Here is a 22,967-nt window from a genome sequence, read left to right as displayed (position 1 = left end):
ATTTTAAAAAAATGAAACCAAAAAATGGTTCTTTAATAACATCAATAAAATTGACATACATTCTAGCTAGACTACTAGAAAAAAATTTAAATAAAAGAGAGATGACACTAGTTACCAAACTTAGGAATGAGGGAAGCAAAAGAACTATAGATTCTATGAATATTTAAAAGATAGTAAGGGAACACTGTAAACATATTTATGGCAATAAATTCAGCAACTTAGATGAAATGGATAAATTCCTTGAAAGATACAACTACTAATGCCTACATAAGAAATAGAATACTATCTATGAAAAATATTTAATTGTAGTTAACTTTCCCAAACACAGAAAAAATCCAGGTACAAATAGTTTGACAGACCATTTATCCCAAAATTCAAGGAAAAAAATAATACCAATCCTACACATATGCTTCCAAAAAAAATTGAAAGAAATAATTCACAAATAATTCTATAATGCCAGAATCACCATGACATCATAATCAGACAGGGACAGCCTGCTTGCATGGCAGCCTCCGGTGCCCGCCACCTCTGCCATGCCCAACATCATGCTCTTCAGCAGCAGCTTGCACCAGGACCTGTCCCAGCATGTGGCCGACTGGCTGGGCCTGGAGCTGGGCAGGTGGTCACTAAGAAGTTCAGCAACCAGGAGACCAACGATGAGATCAGTGAAAGCAGGAAGGGTGAAGATGTCTAGAACATCCAGAGTAGCTGTGGAGAAATCGACAACAACCTGATGGAACTCCTTGTCATGATCAACGCCTACAAGATCTTGTCATCATCCAGGGTGACTGCTGTGATCCCATTTTCCACACTCTTGACAAAATAAAAAGGACAAAAGTTGTGCTCCAATTTCTGTGAAACTTGTGGCCACTATGCTCTTGCTGGGGCAGATCACATCATCACCGTGGACCTGCATGTCTCTCAGATCCAGGGATTCTTTGAGATTCCAGTGGATAATCTGTCCACGGAGCCTGCAGTCCTGCAGTGGATTTGGGAGAACATTGCCAAGTGGAGGAACTGTATTATCATTTACCTGATGCCAGGAGAGCTAAAATGGATGTATCAATTGCAGTGAATGGGTGAATGTGGAATTTCCCTTGATTCACAAAGAGAATCAGAAAGCAAATGAAATGGACCAGATGGTTCTGGTGGGCCACGTGAAGGACCACATGTCTGTCCTCATGGAGGACATGGCTGACACATGTAGCTGCCATGCTGCTGACAAGCTACTCTCAGGAGCCACCAAAGTTTATGCTATTCTTACCCATGGAATCTTCTCTAGGCCAGCTATTTCCAGCATAAATAATGCTGCCTTTGAAGCTGTTGTCACAAACACCATTCCACAAGGGGACAAAATGAGACACTGTTCCAAGATTCAGGTTACTGATATCTCTATGATCTTGGCAGAGGCAATCCCAAGGACACACAACGATAAATCTGTGTTTTACCTGTTTGGTTACATCCTACTATAGATCCCAGATGTGAAGTGTGGAGCAAGCCTTCACTGGCTTCTGAATTACATGTGTTTATCTGACTTTTTAGTTTTAGGACTCAGCAACTGTAGGATAAGGCAAAAGCATCTGATCTTTGTATACTCCAGAATCCATTGTTTCCCCCTTCTCAAGCTCAAGACCATTTATTTCCAGTTTGTGGAGAGGGCAGTGGTTATTTGATCTTTCATTAGTGAGAATAATTCATCATCCTGATTTGTTCTGATAAGTGACCCTTTTCTTTGGTCTGTCAGTACTCTGAGGCCACAAATTTCAAGTATATAATTCCATTGCAGAAGTTCATAGTTTATATATTTTGAGGGTGCCAAAGGTGACTTCAGATTAAAGCCTTCTGTGTAAATAATGATAATGCCAAAGGACATTTGGGTAAAACCCTGTATACAGAATTAGCCTTTACTTCTGAGTGAACCTGAGAAAATCAATAATACCCTGAATTTTTATTTTATTTTTTTTTAGGAAGCAGGTTTCAAATAAACCATTGTTGTTGTGCTTAATTTGACCAAATTTTATATAGCTTAAGATGGTCACTGACACGTTTACTTTCTGATAAAAATGAGACACATCAGAGGCAATGCAGTTCAGTATTTTTTATTGCCACTTCTAAAAAATATGTTATAACTATCACTTACCTGAAATATCATGTTCTAAAATTCCAAAATTATGTTCAGCAATATATCTGACTGAGAAAGTATTTGGAGACAGACTCTGCAGGCCCACTGGTTGCACTCACACTGTGCTCCGCCATCCCAAGCAGACAGTTCTTTGAGCAGCTCCTCCTGTCCTGCCATCTTGCTTTACCACCTATTTTTAGCTCTAGCTTTTACTTTGCTTTTTTTCCAATAATTTCATGTTGTGGATTTCCACGAAAACAAAGACTCCCCTAAGTCCCCTCAATTTACTAGTCTGATCATTATTTTGTTTCTGACATAATAAAAAAGTGAATTTTTGTGAGTGCCCCCAAATTCTTTTTTAAACATTACTTCCTTAGTTTTGATTTAATACTCTTTTGCCTTTGTAATCAGAAGTAGCAAGTCTCCTAGGCAACTGATTACTTTAACGTTTTAAAACTGTTACATGAAAAATGTGGGTAAGAAAGGCCTCCAAAAAAAAGTACAGATTAGTAAGCACTAATTTTTCCTCCATCAAGATAATGTTCAAATGATGGCCAAGAGTAACCATGGAGGCAAAGATTGCTTTATTAACAAGATGGCCCTTGACAACATCCTCCTCAGTGAGGTGTCTACCTGCCTGGGGCCGAAGGCAAGCACTGACTCCCTGTGAGTTTTGTCATATCCACATTGGCTCTGAATTCTTCAGCCCCCAAAGAAGAGAATTTGCCTGCACAAAGCCTTGGAATATTAACAATCTCTAGTTTCTGCTGAATCTTAAAACTTGAATAGAGGAAATTCTCTGATCTAAATTCTTTGGGCAGAAAAATCAAATCTTTAAGTCACTAACAAATTTGAACAGCAATCTTTAAGGTTTCAAACTTCACTACAGCAGAGATTTAAGTTAAAAAGTATCACTTTCGTCATCGTAAAAATGAGCACTTTGCTGTACCTTAAAATTGCTTTTGAAAAAAAAATGGTATTGTAGCCTGGTACAGTCAGCTATGCAATACAGATTGACTATATCTAGAAAGAGTTGACATGAGTATGTAAAGAGCCTATTTAGTTAGATTACATAATTTTTAGTTTTGATAAATGATTGTTATCTATCTCTTGGGATTTCTATGCACAGACAAATGAAAATGTAGTTATAAACATGAAGAGGTAGACAGCCTTGGCATACATATTCACATGACTGAAAAAAGTTTATTTAGAGGTAAACATTTCATGTTAAGATTGAACCTAAGATATGGAGCTAGTTTTAAGATAATCTTCAGATTAAAAAAAAAAATAGAAAAATCTATATTGTCATTGTCTGAATTAAGAATTAACTGTTTCTATCATTTAACCTCACTTTTTATTTTCAAGGATTTCTGATATATTAACTAATTAGACTAGACTTGGCCATATACAGAGGCAATGTAGACCTTAACTATTTGATGGTTTCAGTTTTATTTTTTTTTAATTTCAAAGATTTTTTTTTTTATGTTCAGTTAGCCACTGTATAGTACATAATCAGCTCCTGATGCAATGTTCAATGATTCATCAGCCAAGCACAACACACAGTGCTCATCACGGCACATGCCCTCAACACCCATCACCCTGTGATGGTTTCAGTTTTAAAAAAGATGAAGAAGGCAGCTTCGGGAGTAGCCCAACCCTAGAACTTGCATATCCCTTGCTGATTGTGTGGGAATAATTAAATGAAACACCAAATATATTGGTCCCATCTAACTCTGCTGATTAGGAATATATTATTTGCAGTGCTTGTAGAATATAAAGTTTTAAGATCGTCCAACACTGTACTAAAACATTTCAAAAAACCATGCTACTTCTTTAAAAAAAAAAAAGAAAAACACACAAAGACATTGCAAGAAAATAAAACTACCCAATATCCCCCATTAATATGGTTTTTTAAATTCTAATTAAGTTTTAGGAAAAAATATCTGTCACTATATAAAAAGGATAATACAATATGATTAAGAAGTATTCATCCCAGAAATGAAGGATTAGCTTAACATCTGAAAACCAATCAATGTAATGATCATATTAACAAACTACAAAAGGAAAAGTATATGTTCAATTCAATACATGCAGAAAAATCATTTGAATAGATCACTTTCTACTGCTAATAAAAAACTTGCAGAAAACAAATAATAGAAGGAAACTTCCTCAACCTGAAAAAGAGAATCTATGAAAAATCCAAGCTAACATCATACTTAATTATGGCAAACTGAATGCTATAGCCCCAAATTAGGGAGAAGACAAGGTTGTCCACTCTCACCTCTTTTATTCAATATTGTGTTAGAGTTTCTAGTCATGGCAATAAGGGAAGAAAGAAATAAAAGCCATCATATTAGAAAGGAGGAAAGAAAACTGTCTTTATTCACAGACAATGTAACTGTTTAGAAAATCCTTTGAAATAGAAGATGGTGGTGTAGAAAGACCCTGAACTCATTCCTTCCCATGAACACACTGAATCCACAACCACATGTAGAACAATTGCCTCTGAAAAAGACCTGAGAACTAGCTGAACATTTGGTTCACATCAAATGAAAAAAGGGCCATATCAAGGTGGATAGGAGAGGCTAAGACACTGTTTTGCTTAAAATTTACTGCCCTGGCATATGAACCCATAATCAGGAGGGATCTCACAAACCAAGCTTCTCCTAGAGGAATGAAGATTTGTAATCTACATCAAGCACTCCAACTCTTAAGACCTGTATCTGAGAGACAATTCTCAGACCTGGGGATCTGTAGCAAACTGAGAGACTGCTCTTTAAGGACTCATCTAGAGACTCACTTGACCCAGGGCCCATTACAAAGGCAGCAGTTTGGAAAGTACCCAGACTACATGTAAAGGAGATTCGTTTACTAATCTTAAAGCTTCAACTGGAAGGGCAGAGACCTGTTGGGATTCTCTCCAAGGATGGAGACACTGGTGTGCCCCATTTTTGCACTCTCCCTCTACCTTGCCATAGCCAGTAGGCATATGCCATCCCTATGCTCTCCCCTGCCTCACTAAAAGTGGCACAGTGAGGGGTGCCTGGGTGGTTCAGTCATTAAGCATCTGCTTTCGGCTCAGGTCATAATCCCAGGGTCCTGGGATCGAACCCTGCGCTGGGCTCCCTGCTCAGCAGGAAGCCTGCTTCTCCCTCTCCCACTCCCCCTGCTTGTGTTCCATCTCTCACTGTCTCTCTCTGTCAAATAAATAAATAAAATCTTTAAAAAAAAGTGGCACAGTGCCAGTGTCTTGTAATCCAGTTTTTAGAGTGGATCCCAGGAGATGCCTCCTGAGCACTTGGTTCTAGAGGCTACAGGGGCTTGCATTCTTGAGTCCCAAGGGACTGTAACAATCAGAGACAGTTCTTGGCAGACTAACACCCCCGGGGCACTGTACAGATCAATAACTGAAACACCCTATCTTTCTGAGAAGGAGACCTATTTGCCTCCCCAGGAGCACTGGCCTGATGAGCAGGCTCCTGGTCTAGCATACTCCTAGAGGCCTACATAGGTACTCTCAGGGAAAGGAGGCCAATGGATGCAGCCTTTGTACTCTTCCTCTGCCTCACTTCAGCTTACCAGTATCCCAGGAAGGAGCTTATACTCCTGTCTGGCACCTTGATTTTGCTGCCAGAGAACTCCTCTGGCTCTGAAGGCGAGCAGGCCTTACATTTGTGCATCCCACAAGATTATAACCAAGTAAGAGTTTGCAAAGAGCTACTGCCCTTAGGGCACAGCAAGAAGCAATAGACTACGAACTGAGTCTCTCTGTGAAAAAATACATATAAGCTTATCATCATAGCTGCAGCCCTAAAAGTAGGCTTCAAATTAAATACATATCTAAGAGTTGACTATAAACCTTTCAAGAGACCCAGAGTGGCAGGCACTATCTTTATGTTCTCCCTCTATCACATTTCAGAGCACCAATATCTCTTGGAAGGGAGCTCTTATTTGTGTCTGGTGTCCCAGTTTTTACATCTGGTACCCTAGTATTTGAGGCTGCCATACAGGAGATGCTTGATCACCTGATTCTGGTGGCCAAGACAGCTTGATGTCCTAGGTCCCATGGGACTATAACAATCGGAGAGATGTTCTTGGCAGGCCACCACTCCCAGAGTGCTACACAGCCAGCAGACTAAAACACACTCCCAGACTTTCTCTGAAAGAGGTCCACTATCTTGTCCTGGAGCTTCAGCCTGAGAGCTAGGCTTCAAGTTTGCCTTGAGGCTAGAGAGGTACTCTCAGGAAATATAGACCAGGAGACATCATCTTTACACTCTCTCTCTGCCTTACTATAGCTCACCTGTACCTCCCAGAAAGGGGCCTATACACTTCTCTGGAGCCCAATTTTTGCAAGGGTTGCAAAGGGGACAGCACCTGATCTCCTAATCTCGAAGCCAGCAGGATCTACAATGACAGTCCCACAGGATTGTATATATTACATATTTTAAAAGCTGCTGCCTAAGTAAGGGTCTGGCCTCTAATTGACCTGAAACTAGATGCTAGTACATCCTCAACAACTGAAGCTATTAAAAATAAATCAGGCTGCTTAGACAATGACAAAGGTTCAAGAAACATCCAAAAGTTAGGGCAAGGTTAAATAATAAGGTTCATGTTCTAAAGGAGTGCACTCCCGAAAGATTAGGAAAAATAGCTGTTTCACCTAATACATGGAAAAAAATAAAATAAAAAACAGTCAAGTAAAATGAAGAAACAGAGAAATATGTTCTAAACAAAAGAATAAGATAAACCTCTGGAAAAAACCTTAATGAAATATGGATAAGTAATTCACCTAAAAAAGAGTTCAAAGTGACAGTCATAAAGATGCTCACCAAACTTGGAAGAAGAATGGATAAACACAGTGAGAACTTCAACAAAAAGATAGAAAATATAAGAATATATCAAAAAGAACTCATAGAACTGAAGAATATAATAACGGAATTGAAAATTATGCAAGAGATTCAACAAGACATTAGATGAAGCAGAAGAAAGGATCAGTAATCTCAAAAACAGGACAGTGGAACTCATCCAAGCAGAGAAAAAAATAATTTTTAAAAAGTAATGATAGGGAGGAGCAAGATGGTGGAGGAGTAGGAGACCTAAATTTCATCTGGTCCCAAGAATTCAGCTAGATAGGGATCAAACCATTCTAAACACCTACGAACTCAAGAAGAGATCAAAGAAAAGAATAGCAGCAACTCTCTGAACAGAAAAGCGACCACTTTCTGGAAGGTAGGACATGCGGAGAAGTGAATCTGAGGCGATATTCTGAAAGACAGACGGCAGGGGGAGGGGACCTCCCTCGGCCGCTTCTGGCAAGTGATAGAGCCGTGGAGCACAAAATCGGAACTTTTATTAGAAGTCTGCTCCACTGAGGGACGTTGCTCCAGTGGCTAAATGGGGGGTGGGGGGTGGAACTCTCACTGGCACAGTGTGGTCTCAGACCCTTGGGGTCACAAAAAGACCGGGGGTGCCTGAGTGTGGCAGAGCTCCCAGGTATCGGAGCAGGGAAGCCGGCTGCAGAGAAGGAGCCAAGGCGCAGGCTCTCAGCTCGGGGTTGCCATAAACCGTGATCTGGGGCACAGTCAGGCCACTGCTCTTCCAGCAGGGACCCAACAAGCGGCAGATCCGGGGAGACTCCCCTTCCACCCCTGGGAGGAACGGCGTGGGAGCTCACCACAGAGATCTGCTGGGTTTGGAGACTCCACACGGGGTCAGGTGCCAGAGACAGAAATGCTCAGTCACAGGCCAGGTGAGCACGGAGTGTGGCCAGAGACCAAGGAGACAGCAGTGATTGACTGCTTTGCTCTGGGGGTGCACTGAGGAGTGGGGCCCTGAATTCTCGGCTCCTCTGGGGAGGAGACTGGGAGGCTGCCATTTTCACTCTCATCCTCCAAAGCCATACAGAAAGTTTGCAGGGAACAAAAGCTCCCGAGAGCAAACTGGAGATTACTTAGCCCGCCCCGGCAAGGGTGGGGCAATTCTGCCTTGGGCAAAGACATTTGAGAACCACTGCAACAGGCCCTGCCCCCCAGGAGGTCAGCAAGAACATCCAGCCAAGACCAAGTTTACCGATCATTGAAAAGGGCAGAACGCCAGCACTAGGGCAATACTGCACATAGAATTAATGGCTTTTTTCCCCCTGATTCTTTATTCTTTCAAAGTTAATTTTTTTTTGAATTTCTCTTTTTCCCTTTTTCAACCAACATCTTATCAATCCCTTTTTTAAAAAATCGTTTTTGTTTTTCATTTTTAGAGTCATATTCTATCCCTTCATTGTAGTTAACCTTATTTTTGGTATATATATATATAAGTTGTTCTCTCTTTAAAATTTTGGGATACAGATTCTTCTAACAGACCAAAATATACCCTAAATCTCTAGTGTATGGATTTGTTCTAGTCTCCTGCCTGATCACATTCTTTTTTCTTTTTTTAAATCCTCTTCTTTCTTTTTTCAACCAACTTCTTATCAATTCCGTTTATAAAATCTTTTATAATTTTCATCTTTACAGTCATATTCCATCCCTTCATCATATTTACCCTTATTTTTATACATATATAAGTTTTCCTGTCTTTAAAATTTTGGGAGGCACTTTCTCTAACACACCAAAATACGCCCAAGATCTAGTGTGTGGCACTGATCTATGCACCAGCCTGATCATATTTGATCATATTCTGTTTTTTTGTTTGTTTCTATCTTTTTCTTTTTTTTTTTTTCTTTTTTTTTTCTTTCCCTTTCTTTTCACCAGTTTCAGGTCTCTCCTGATTTGTTTAGTGTGTATTTCTCTGGGGACGTTGTTACCCTGTTAGTATTTTGTTCTCTCATTCATCTATTCTCCTCTGGACAAAATGACATGATGGAAAGAATCACCTCAACAAAAAGAACAAGAGGCAGTACTGACTCCCAGGGACCTAATCAATACGGACATTAGTAAGATGTCAGAACTAGAGTTCAGAATGACGATTTTAAAGATACTAGCTGGGCTTGAAAAAAGCATGGAAGCTTCTAGAGAAACCCTTTCTGGAGAAGTAAAAGAACTAAAATCTAACCAAGTCGAAATCAAAAAGGCTATTAATGAGGTGCAATCAAAAATGGAGGCTCTAACTGCTAGGATAAATGAGGCAGAAGAGAGAATCAGTGATATAGAAGACCAAATGATGGAAAATAAAGAAGCTGAGAAAAAGAGAGATAAACAACTACTGGATCACAAGGAGAGAATTTGAGAGATAAGTGATACCATAAGATGAAACAATATTAGAATAATTGGGATCCCAGAAGAAGAAGAAAGAGAGAGAGGGGCAGAAGGTATAATGGAGCAAATTATAGCAGAGAACTTCCCTAATTTGGGGAAGGAAACAGGCATCAAAATCCAGGAGGCACAGAGAACCCCTCTCAAAATCAATAAAAATAGGTCAAGACCTCGACATCTAATAATAAAACTTAGGAGTCTCAGAGACAAAGAGAAAATCCTGAAAACAGCTCGGGATAAGAGATCTGTAACCTACAATGGTAGAAACATTAGATTGGCAGCAGACCTATCCATAGAGACCTGGCAGGCCAGAAAGGACTGGCATGATATATTCAGAGCACTAAACGAGAAAAATATGCAGCCAGGAATACTATATCCAGCTAGGCTGTCATTGAAAATAGAAGGAGAGATAAAAAGCTTCCAGGACAAATAAAAACTAAAGGAATTTGCAAACACGAAACCAGCCCTACAAGAAATATTGAAAGGGGTCTTCTAAGCAAAGAGAGAGCCTAAAAGTAACATAGACCAGAAAGGAACAGAGACAACATACAGTCCAGTCACCTTACAGGCAATACAATGGCACTAAATTCATATCTTTCAATAGTTACCCTGAATGTAATTTGGCTAAATGTCCCAATCAAAAGACACAGGCGATCAGACTGGATAAAAAAACAAGACCCATCGATACGCTGTCTGCAAGAGACTCCTTTTAGACCCAAAGACACCCCCAGATTGAAAGCGAGGGGGTGGAAAACGACTTGCCATTCTAATGGACACCAAAAAAAAGCTGAGGTGGCAATCCCTATATCAGACAAATTAGATTTTATTTTTTTTAATTTTTTTTAAAGATTTTATTTATTTATTTGACAGAGAGAGAGACAGCAAGAGAGGGAACACAAGCAGGAGGAGAGGAAGAGGCAAGCCTCCCGCTGAGCAGGGAGCCTGATGCGGGGCTCAATCCCAGGACCCCGGGATCATGACCCAAGCCGAAGGCAGACGCTTAACGACTGAGCCACCCAGGTGCCCCGGGACAAATTAGATTTTAAACCAAAGACTATAATAAGAGATGAGGAAGGACACTATCTCCTACTTAAAATGTCTAACCAACAAGATCTAACAATTGTAAATATCTATGCCCCTAACATGGGAACAGCCAATTATATAAACCAATTAATAACAAAAGCAAAGAAACACATCAACAACAATACAATAATAGTGGGGGACTTTAACACCCCCTTCACTGAAATGGACAGATCATCTAAGCAAAAGATCAACAAGGAAATAAAGACTTTAAGTGACACACTGGACCAAATGGAATTCACAGATCTATTCAGAACATTCCATCCCAAAGCAACAGAATACACATTCTTCTCTAGTCCCCATGGAACATTCTCCAGAATAGATCACATCCTAGCTCACAAATCAGGTCTCAACCAATACCAAAAGACTAGGATCATTCCATGCATATTTTCGGACCACAGTGCTTTGAAACTAGAACTCAATCACAAGAGGAAAGTCGAAAAGAACTCAAATACATGGAGGCTAAAGAGCATCCTACTAAAGAATGAATGGGTCAACCAGGAAATTAAAGAAGAATTTTAAAAAATCATGGAAACAAATGAAAATGAAAACACAACTGTTTAAAATCTTTGGGATGCAGCAAAGGCAGTCCTAAGAAGAAAGTATATAGCAATACAAGCCTTTCTCAAGAAACAAGAAAGGTCTCAAATACACAACCTAACCCTACACCTAAAGGAGCTGGAGAAAGAACAGCAAATAAAGCCTAAACCCAGCTGGAGAAGAGAAATAATAAGATCAGAGCAGAAATCAATGAAATAGAATCCAAAAGAACAGTAGAACACACCAACGAAACTAGGAGGTGGTTCTTTGAAAAAATTAATAAGATTGATAAACCCCTAGCGACTTATCAAAAAGAAAAATGACCCAAATAAATAAAATCATGAATGAAAGAGGAGAGATCACAACCAACACCAAAGAAATACAAACAATTATAAGAACATATTATGAGCAACTATATGCCAGCAAATTAGATAATCTGGAAGAAATGGATGCATTTCTAGAGATGTATCAACTACCAAAACTGAAACAGGAAGAAATAGAAAACCTGAAGTCCTATAACCACTAAGGAAATTGAAGCAGTCATCAAAAATCTCCCAACAAGAGCCCAGGGCCAGATGGCTTCCTAGGAGAATTCTACCAAACATTTAAAGAAGAATTAATACCTATTCTTCTGAAGCTGTTCCAAAAAATAGAAATGGAAGGAAAACTTCCAAACTCGATTTATGAGGCCAGCATTACCTTGATCCCAAAACCAAAGACCCCATCAAAAAGGAGAATTACAGACCAATATCCTTGATGAACATGGATGCAAAATTCTCACCAAAATGCTAGCAATAGGATCCAACAGTTCATTAAAAGGATTATTCACATGACCAAGTGGGATTTATCCCTGGGCTGCAAGGTTGGTTCAACATCTGCAAATCAATCAAGGTGATACAATACATTAATAAAAGAAGAACAAGAACCATATGATCCTCTCAATAGGTGCAGAAAAAGCACGTGACAAAGTACAGCACCCTTTCTTGATCAAAACTCTTCAGAGTATAGAGAAAGAGGGCACATACCTCAATATCATAAAAGTCATCTATGAAAAGCCCACAGCAAATATCATTCTCAATGGGGAAAAACTGAGAGCTTTCCCCCTAAGGTCAGGAACACGACAGGGATGTCCACTATCACCACTGCTATTCAACATAGTATTAGAAGTCCTAGTCACAGCAATCAGAAAACAAAAAGAAATAAAAGGCATCCGAACTGGCAAAGAAGAAGTCAAACTCTCATTCTTTGCAGATGATAGGATACTTTATGTGGAAAACTCAAAAGACTCCACCCCAAAACTGCTAGAACTCATACAGGAATTCAGTAAAGTGGCAAGATATAAATTCAATGCACAGAAATCAGTGGCATTCCTATACACCAACAACAAGAGAGAAGAAAGAGAAATTAAGGAATCGATTCCATTTACAATTGCACCCAAAACCATAAGATACCTAGGAATGAATCTAACCAAAGACACAAAGAATCTGTACTCAGAAAGCTATAAAATACTCATGAAAGAAATTGAGGAAGACACAAAGAAATGGAAAAACGTTCCATGCTCATGGAATGGAAGAACAAATATTGTGAAGATGTCAATGCTACCTAGAGCAATCTACACATTCAATGAAATCCCTATCAAAATACCATCCACTTTTTTCAAAGAAATGGAACAAATAATCCTAAAATTTGTATGGAACCAGAAAAGACACCGAATAGCCAGAGGAATTTGAAAAAGAAAAGCAAAGCTGGTGGCATCACATTCCAGACTTCAAGCTCTATTACAAAGCTGTCATCATCAAGACAGTGTGGTACTGGCACAGAAACAGACACATAGATCAATGGAACAGAACAGAGAGCCCAGAAATGGACCCTCACCTCTATGGTCAACTAATCTTTGGCAAAGCAGGAAAGAACATCCAATGAAAAAAGACAGTCTCTTCAACAAATGGTGTTGGGAAAATTGGACAGCCACATGCAGAACAATGAAACTGGACCATTTCCTTATACCACACACAAAAATAGACTCAAAATGGATGAAAGACCTCAATGTGAGACAGGAATCCATCAGAATCCTTGAGGAGAACACAGACAGCAACCTCTTCGACCTTGGCCGCAGCAACTTCTTCCTAGAAACATCACCAAAGGCAGGGGAAGCAAGGGCTAAAACGAACTATTGGGACTTCATCAAGGTAAAAAGCTTTTGCACAGCAAAAGAAACACTCAACAAAACCAAAAGACAACTGACAGAATGGGAGAAGATATTTGCAAATGACTTATCAGATAAAGGGCTAGTATCCAAAATCTATGAAGAACTTATCAACTCAACACCCAAAGAACAAATGATCCAATCAAGAAATGGGCAGAAGACAGGAACAGACATTTTTCCAAAGAAGACATCCAAATGGCCAACAGACACATGAAAAAGTGCTCAACATCGCTCGGCATCAGGGAAATCCAAATCAAAACCTCAGTAAGATACCACCTCACAGCAGTCTGAAGGGCTAAAATTAACAAGTCAGGAAACGACAGATGTTGGTGGGGATGTGGAGAAAGGGGAACCCTCCTACGCCTTTGGTGGGAATGCAAGCTGGTGCAGCCACTCTGGAAAACAGTATGGACGTTCCTCAAAAAGTTGAAAATAGAGCTACCCTATGACCTAGCAATTGCACTACTGGGTATTGACCCCAAAGACACAAATGTAGGGATCCAAAGGGGTACGTGCACCCCGATGTTTATAGCAGCAATGTCCACAATAGCCAAACTCTGGAAAGAGCCAAGAAGTCCATCGACAGATGAATGGATAAAGAAGATGTGGTACATATTCACAATGGAATATTATGTAGCCAGCAAAAGGAATGAAATCTTGCCATGTGCAACGATGTGGCTGGAACTGGAGGGTATTATGCTGAATGAAATAAGTCAATCAGAGAAAGACATGTATCATATGATCTCACTGATATGAAGAATTCTTAATCTCAGGAAACAAACTGAGGGTTGCTAGAATGGTGGGGGGTGGGAGGGATGGGGTGGCTGGGTGATAGACATTGGGTAGGGTATGTGCTATGGTGAGCACTGTGAACTGTGTAAGACTGTTGAATCACAGACCTGTACTTCTGCAACAAATAATACATTATATGTTAAAAAAAAAAAAAACGAAGAAGAAGAACAAGATAGCAGGAAGGGAAAAATGAAGGGCGGGAAATCGGAGAGGGAGACGAACCATGAGAGACTACGGACTCTGAAAAACAAACTGAGGGTTCTAGAGGGGAGGGGGGTGGGGGGATGGGTTAGCCTGGTGATGGGTATTAAAGAGGGCATGTACTGAATGGAGCACTGGGTGTTATACAGAAACAATGAATCATGGAACACTATATCAAAAACTAATGATATACTGTATGGTGACTAATAGAACATAATAAAAAAAAAAAAAGTAATGATAGGGGCACCTCGGTGGCTCAGTCAGTTGAGCATGTGCCTTCAGCTTGGGTCGTGATCCCCAGGTCTCGGGATCAGGCCCTGCGTTGGGCACCCTGCTCGGTGGGGAGTCGGCTTCTCTCTCTGCCCTGTACCCCACTAGTGCTCTCTCTCAATCCCTCTCAAATAAATGAATAAAATCTTTAAAAAAATAAATAATGATAGCTTAAGGGACTAAGGGGATCAAAATCAAGCAAAATAACATTCACATTATTAGGGTCCCAGAAGGAAAAGAGAAAGAGACAGAAAATTTATTTGAAGAAATAATGGCTGAAAATTTCTCCAACCCGGAGGAGGAATCAAACACTCTAGGAAGTCCAGAAAGTTCCAAATAAGATGAACCCAAAGAAATCTATACAATTATAATGACACATTATAATTAAAATGTCTAAGTTAAAGATAAAGAGAGAATCTTAAAAGCAGTGAGAGAAAAAACAATGTGTTAGTTATAAGGTAACTCTCAGAAGACTATCAGATTTTCAGCAGAAATTCTGCAGGCCCGAAGAAAGTGGCATGATATATTCAAAGCACTAAAATGAAAAAGTTCCAACCAAGAATACTTGCTCAGCAAAATTATCATTTAGAATTGAAGGGGAGAGAAAGTTTTCTCGACAAGCAAGCATTGAAGAAGTTCATCATGACTAAACCAGTCTTACAAGAAATGTTAAAGGAACTTCTTTAAAATGAAAACAGGTTTTAATTAGTAACAAGAAAATCTGTGAAAATATAAATCACACTGGTAAAAAGTAAATATACAATAAATCAATTTTAAGAAACACACTGGAAATATCACAAATATGTAGAGATTTGACCAACATGCTACTGAACAGTGAAGAAATGAAAGGAGAAATCAAAAAATATCCTGAGAAATGAAAAAATGGAAATAAACACAATATACCAAAATTTATGGGATATAGCAAAAGCAGTTCCAAGAGAGAAGTTCAGTGCAATACAGGTCTACCTCAAGAAAGAAGAAAAAATCTCAAATACTCTAATTGTACACCCCAAGGAACTAGAAGAAGAACAATGCCCAAAGTTATTAGAAGGAAGGAAATAACAAAGATCAAAGGAGAAATTAATGTAGATTAAAAAGAAAAGAGAAAGGATTAATGAAACCAACAGCTGGTTCCCTGAAAGATAAACAAAATTGGCAGAACTTTAGATAGACCCATGAAGGGAAAAAAAGGGGGGCACCTGGATGGCTCAGTCGGTTGAGTTTTCAACTCTTAGTTTATGGTTCAGGTCATGATCTTAGGGTCCTGAGACTGAGCCCTGCCTCAGGCTCCATGCTCAGCAAAAAGTCTGCTTATCCCTCTCCCTCTGCTCTTCCCCACACACATTCTCTCTCTCTTTCTCTCTCTCTAATAAATAAAATCTTTTAAAAAAAAGAGGGCTTGAATATATAAAATCAGAAATGAAAAAGAAAATGTTACAACTGATACAAAAGAAATATAAAGGATCATAAGGGACTACAATGAACAATTATACACCAACATATGTGGACAACCTAGAAGAAATAAATTCCTAGAAACATACAACCTTCCAAGATTGAGCCATAAAAAAACAGAAAATTTGAATATACCAATTACTAGTAAGGAGACTGAACTCGTAATCAAAAACTTCCCAATAAACAAGTCTACAACCAGACAGCTTCACTAGTGAATTCTCCCAATCACTCAAAAAGAATTAATATAAATCTCTCTTAAAATCTTTCTAAAAAACTAAAGACAAGGAAAAGTTCCTGAACTTATTTTACAAGACTAGCATTAATTATCCTGATACCAAAATCAAGGACTCCACAAGAAAAGAAAATTACAGGCCAATATCTCTGATGAACACAAATGCAAAAATGTTCAACAAAAAACTAGCAAAGTGAATGCAAAAATATATTATAAGTATCATACACCACAATCAAGTGGGATTTATTCCAGGGATGCAAGTTTGGTTTGACATATACATATCAAAAAACATGATACATCACATTAACAAAATAAAGGATAAAAGCCATATAATCATCTTAACAGATGCAGAAAAGCATTTGGCAAAACTCAACATCTACTAAGACCAAATATGACAACTCTCAACATAATAAAGACCAAATATGAGAACTAACATCATACTCAATGGTGAAAAGCTGTAAGCTTTCCCTCTAAAATCATAAACAAGAGAGAAATGACCACTCTTGCCACTTTTATTCAACACAGGACTGGAACTCCTAACCACAGCAATTAGGCAAGAAAAAGAAATACAAGGCATCCAAATTGGAAAGGAAGAAGTAAAGTTGTCACTATTTGTAGATGACATGATTTTATATATAGAAATTTCTAAAGACTCCACCAAGAAACAGAATAAATAAATGCAATAAAGTTGCAGGATATAAAACCAATATACAAACTATGTTGCATTTCTATATATGAAAAAGAAACTATCAAAAAGGAAAGTAAGAAAACAATCCCATTTACAATTACATGTAAAAGAATAAAATACCTAGCAATAAATTTATCAAGGAGGTAAAAGACCCGCACACTGAAAAGTATAAGATACTAATGAACGAAATTGTGGAAAGAGCACAAATAAATGGGAAGACATTCCATACTCATGGATTCAAAGAATTAAAAAGATCATTCACCATGATCAGGTGGGATTTATTCCTGGGATACAAGGATGGTTCAATATTCACAAATCAATCAATATCATACACCACTTCAACAAAACAAAGCATAAAAATATTTGATCATTTCAATAGATACAGAAAAAGCATTTGGCAAGATTTAACATCCATTCATTGTAGAAACTCTCAACAAAATGGGGTTTGAAGGAACATACCTCAATATAATAAAGGCCTCACATGAAAAACCCACAGTTACCATAATACATTTTTCTTAGTGAAAAACTAAGCTTTCCCTCTAGGGAACAAGACAAGGACATCCACTTTTGCCATTTTTATTCAACATAATACTGGAAATCCTAGCCACAGCAACTAGACAAGAAAAAGAAAAAAAGAGGCATCCACATTGGTAAAGAAGAAGTTAAACTGTACCTATTTGTAAACAACATGATACTATACATATAAAATCCTAAAGACTCCATCAAAAAACTACTAAAAGTAATAAATGAAGTCAGTATACAAAATTAATACCCAGAAATCAGTAGCATTTGTATACACTAACAACAAAGTCACAGAAAGATAAATTTAGAAAACAATACAATTTATAATTGCGTCAAAAAAACAAAATGCCAAGGAATAAACTTAACCAAGAGGTAAAAGACCTGTACTGTGAAAACTATAAAACACTGATTAAAGAAATTGAAGATGACACAAATTGAAAAATTAATATTGTCAAAATATCCACATTACCAAAGCAATCCACGGATTCAATCCAATCCTAACAAAATCCCAACAACATTTTTCACAGAACTAGAACATACGATACTAAAATGTATATGGAACCACAGAAGATCTTGAATAGCCAAAGCAATCTTGAAAAATAAAAACAAAACTGGAGGTATCACAATTCTGGATTTCAAGATATACTACAAAGCTGTAATAATCAAAACACCATGGTATTGGCACAAAAATAGACACATAGATCAATGTAACAGAATAGACACCCCAAAAATAAACCCACAATTATATGGTCAATTAATCTATGACAGAGGAGGCAGAATATACAAAGGAGAAATGACTGTCTTTTCAATAAATGATGCTGGGAAAATTGGATAGCTACAAAAAAGAATAGAACCAGACTACTTTATAACACCATACACAAGAATAAATTCAAAATGTGTTAAAGACTTAAACATGAGACATGAAACCATAAAAATCCTAGAGGAGAACACAGGCAGTAATTTCTCTGACATCAGCCATACATAGTAACAGTTTTCTAGATGTGTCTCCAAAGACAAGGGAAACAAAAGTAAAATTAAACTATTGGGACTACACCAAAATAAAAAGCTTTTGCACAATAAAAGAAACCAACAACAACAGAGAACATAAGGAATGGGAGAAGATATTTGCAAATAACATATCCAATAAGGGGTTAATATCCAAAATATATAAGGAACTTACACAACTCAACACCAAAAAGCAAATAATCTGATTAAAAATGGGCAGAGGACTTGAACAGGGAAAAAAAGGAACCGTCGTGCACTTTTGGTGGGAATGCAAACTGGTTCAGCCACTGTAGAAAACAGTATGGAAGACAATATGGAGGTTCCTCAAAAAATTAAAAATAGAATTACCATATGATCCAGTAATTCCACTACTGCGTATTTACCCAAAGAAAATGAAAACACTAAAAAAAAAAGAAAAGAAAATGAAAACATTTATTCAAAAAGATATATGCACCCCTATGTTTATAGCAGCATTATTTACAACAGCCAAATTATGGAAGCAGTCCAAGTATTCATTGATAGATGAATGGATAAGGAAGATGTGGGATATATACATATAAATATATAATATTTCATGTATAATATAATATAAATATATATTAATATGTAATATATTAATATATATAATTTAGCCATAAAAAAGAATGAAATCTTGCTATTTGCAACAATATGGAGCTAGAAATTATAATGCTAAGGGAAATAAATCAGTCAGAGAAAGACAAATACCATATGATTTCATTCATATGTGGAATTTAAGAAACAAAACAAAGGGAAAAGAGACAAACAAAAAAAAGTCTTAAATATAGAGAACAAACTGGTGGTTACCAGAGGCAAGGTGGGTGGAGCCATGGGTAAACTAGGTGAAGGGTATTAAGAATACACTTACCATGATGAGCACTGAGTAATGCGTAAAATTCCTGAATCACTATGCTGTACACCTGAAACTAATGTAACACTGCATGTTAACCACAATGGAACTTAAGAATAAAAAAATTTTTTTTTAAGAATTCAAAGTAGAATTTAAAAAGAATGGCCACAGGACTTGAATAGACATTTTTCCGAAGAAGACATAGAAGTGGCAAACAGGCACATGAAAGAATGCTCGTCACTAATCATCAGGGAAATGCAAATCAAAACCACAAGGAGGCATCACTTCATACCTGTCAGACTGGCTATTACAAAAAGATAAAAAATAATAATAAGTGTTGGTGAGGATGTGGAATAAAGGGAACCCTCCTACACTGTTGGTGGGAATGTAAATTGGTACAGCCACTATGGAAAATAGTATAGGGATTCCTCAAAAAAATTAAAAATAGAACTAGTGTACAATACAGCAATTCCACTTCTGGGTAAATATCTGAAGAAAATTAAAACACTAATTTGAAGACATATATGCACCCTTATGATCACTGCAGCATTATTTGCAGTAGCCAAGATGTAGAAGCAACCTAAGGCATATTACTCAGCCATAAAAAGAATGAAATCCTGCCATTTGCGACAACATGGATAGACCTAGAGGGTATTATGGTAATTGAAGTAAGTCAGAGAAAGAGGACTACCACATGATTTCACTTATATGTGGAATCTAAAAAACAAAACAAATGAACAAACAAGACAAAAACAGACTAATAGATATAAGAAACTATTGGTTACCAGAGGTGGAAGGCGTTGAGGAAATGGGAGAAACAGGTGAAGGGGATTAAGAGGTACAAACTTCCAGTTATAAAATAAATAAGTTATGGGAATGTAACGTATAGCATAGGGAATATAGTCAATAATACTGCAATAATTTTGTAGGTGACAGATGGTAACCAGATTTATCATAAAATCCTCTCATAATGTATAACAATACTGAATCACTATAATGTACACCTGAAACTAATAGGATACTGTATGTCAATAATACTCCAATAAAAAAAAGTGCAGTGTACTATATGTCAATTATATTTCAATAAGGCGATTAGCAGGACTTAGACACAAACTGGTGAAAATGTGAGCACCACAATAATGGTAGTAATATATTGCAATACATTGAATTTTTTTAAATATGTGAGTTCATCTAAAAAGGAGAGAGATAAAATTTAGAGAAGAATGCCAGATTAAAAACACAAAATAAATTTGACAATCAGAAAAATGATCATTTGCAAACCAATATTATAATTTAATCAGGTGTAAATCAGCAATTGATTCTAAAACATGGTTTATACTCTTTTATACATTTTTTATATTTCACATTTTATTAAATCTACTAGCATTCTTAGTCTAACAATTTTAAGTTTGCTGTTATTTCTCACCCAGTTTCTTTGCAAAACTCAACCTGGTGAACTTCTCTTATAGTGGGCAGCAGTTTTGATAAAGGCATGCCGAACTACAAAGTCGTGGTAGCATTCTCTAGGGAAGACTTTGATACAAATGAAAAATTCTGGCAATAGAATAGAGGTTATTTACAAGTCCTGATCTAGTCTGAAAAATAACTTAGATCTGTTTCAAGTCATTTTCACAAAAAATAGAGATGCATATTCCCAAGAATCAATAAAGAAGGATGTTTTTTTACAATGTTTTTTAAGATTTTTGTGATGATGACAAGACTGCATATAAAATGTTCTTCAATTTCCACACATTTTATGAGGTGAGACTGAAGCAAAGAGACAGGGTTATATGTTTGTTTTCCATTCTTCTTGCTATCTGTGATAGCTGACATTCTCTTTACTATAGAAATAAAAATAAAATAGAAAGAAATCTCAAATGTTACTGATATGTTTTTAGCAGCAAAGCATGCAATTTGAATGTTTCACCTCTAGCAATTTCAGTATTATTTTATTTCAATTAGCTAGGGAACTACTGCTTTATATAGCTGCAGGTGTAAAAAGGAGTGAAATGCCTCCAGTGATTGAGGCTGCTGCCAGTATCCTGATAGGAATTTTGAATATACATCTTCTGCATCTCTCCTTTCCCTCCTTCCTTTTAAGCATCAAAATACCTGGGGAAATCAAGTTAATCATGAACTGTTCTGTTATACTTAGAATACATCCTTAGTTTAAAAAAATAATAATAAACTAGGAAGTTGTATTTGTCATTATTAAAAGGTTGAAACAATCAGAGAAGCAAAACCACAAAAAAAGGTCATATTATATATTTCTGATTTGAAAGTAATGTGATAACTCTTAAGGAAATGTAGACTTTAATGATTTTTTAAAAGAAACTATAGAAAAAGAAAAAAGATTTATACTTCTCTTTATTTTTCCTACTTTTTTTTAAGATTATTTATTTATTTATTTGACAGAGAGCAAGAGCAAGAGAGGAAACACAAGCAGGGTGAGTGGGAGAGGGAGAAGCAGGCTCCCCGCTGAGCAGGAAGCCTGATGCGGGGCTCAATCCCAGGACCCTGAGATCATGACCTGAGCTGAAGGCAGACGCTTAACGACTGAGTCACCCAGGCGCCCCTATTTTTCCTACTTTTACTAAGAAGATGTTTCTCAGTTTCTGCTTCCTATACCCAAGACAGCTGAAAATTTCCTCCCACTTTAATCTAAGGAAATTATTCAGTAGTACTCTATTCTGTTTCCACCTCAAATGGTCTAACACCAATTGGATGTATGGCAACTCATTTATGACACCACGTTAGCATCAGACTCACAGTTCAAGGGCTCAGTTTTCCACAAGTCTGCTCTCACTTCAGAGGTCAGCTGCAAGTCTCAGAGGGTCCCCCAGGCCCCTGCACTTTTGATCAACTGGCTACCAATTCAGGAGGTCACCATTATCCCCTTCCTCTTTAATAATTCACTAGAACAACTCACAGAACTTAGGAAAAGTGCTATACTTATGATTACACATACGAGGACCAGACAAATGAGATTCATGGAGTGAGGTCTATCTCTCATGGAGTCTGGGCATATCACCCTCCTGGCACATCTACATGTTCACCAACCAAGAAACTCCACTGGGCTTCAATATCCACAGCTTTTATTGGGGTTTCTTCACACAGGCATGACTGATTAAATATTGGCTACATGACTGAACCCAATCTCCAGCTATTCTCTCCTCCCCTGAGATCAGGCTGACCCAAAGTTACAACCTTCTAATGATATGGTTAGTTTTTCTGGTGACCAGCCTGCATCCTGAAGCTATTTAGGGGCCCAGCATGAGTCACATCTTAGCATAATAAAGATAGTCCTATCACTCAGGAGATTCCAAGGGGTTTTAGGAGTTCCATGCCAGGAACACAGGACAGCAATCAGACTATTTTTTTTTTATTATACCACACATGTCTAGCTGGTTCTGGTGCCTTTGAGTAGCCACATGGGCCACTCTCACATTTCCTATTTTCTAGGGGTCAATGCCCTGAACTATCCTATCCTACCTATTTTGATTTTAAGGCTCACTCTATTTGTTCGACACCTTATGATTCACCAAATAGACCAGTCATTCCACCATCACACCCTTGCCTCCAGCTCTCAGCTTGACCTGTAGCTCCTCTTTTTCCAGATTACATCTTCAACTCTCCTGCCCATGAATTTTCTTCCAGTTAATCAATTAAACAATCTCCTTGGACTAATGAATTAATGCCTTGACAGAACAAACTGCCTACAACTAATTTCTTAATAGGA

General features: G+C 37.7%; 1 pseudogene; it reads left to right on the top strand.

Annotated features, from left to right (window-relative positions):
- The first annotated feature begins 533 nt into the window (after positions 1 to 533).
- On the top strand, positions 534 to 1,472 carry LOC123834485 (ribose-phosphate pyrophosphokinase 2-like; annotated as a pseudogene).
- The last annotated feature ends 21,495 nt before the right edge of the window (positions 1,473 to 22,967 follow it).

The sequence above is a fragment of the Mirounga angustirostris genome, unplaced genomic scaffold (assembly GCF_029215605.1).
Source record: "Mirounga angustirostris isolate CCGP_5_RB_7025 unplaced genomic scaffold, mMirAng1.0.hap1 SCAF_1, whole genome shotgun sequence".
Lineage (NCBI taxonomy): Eukaryota > Metazoa > Chordata > Mammalia > Carnivora > Phocidae > Mirounga > Mirounga angustirostris.
The sequence above is the reverse complement of the archived record's forward strand: the minus strand, read 5'-3'. Positions and strand labels throughout refer to the sequence as shown.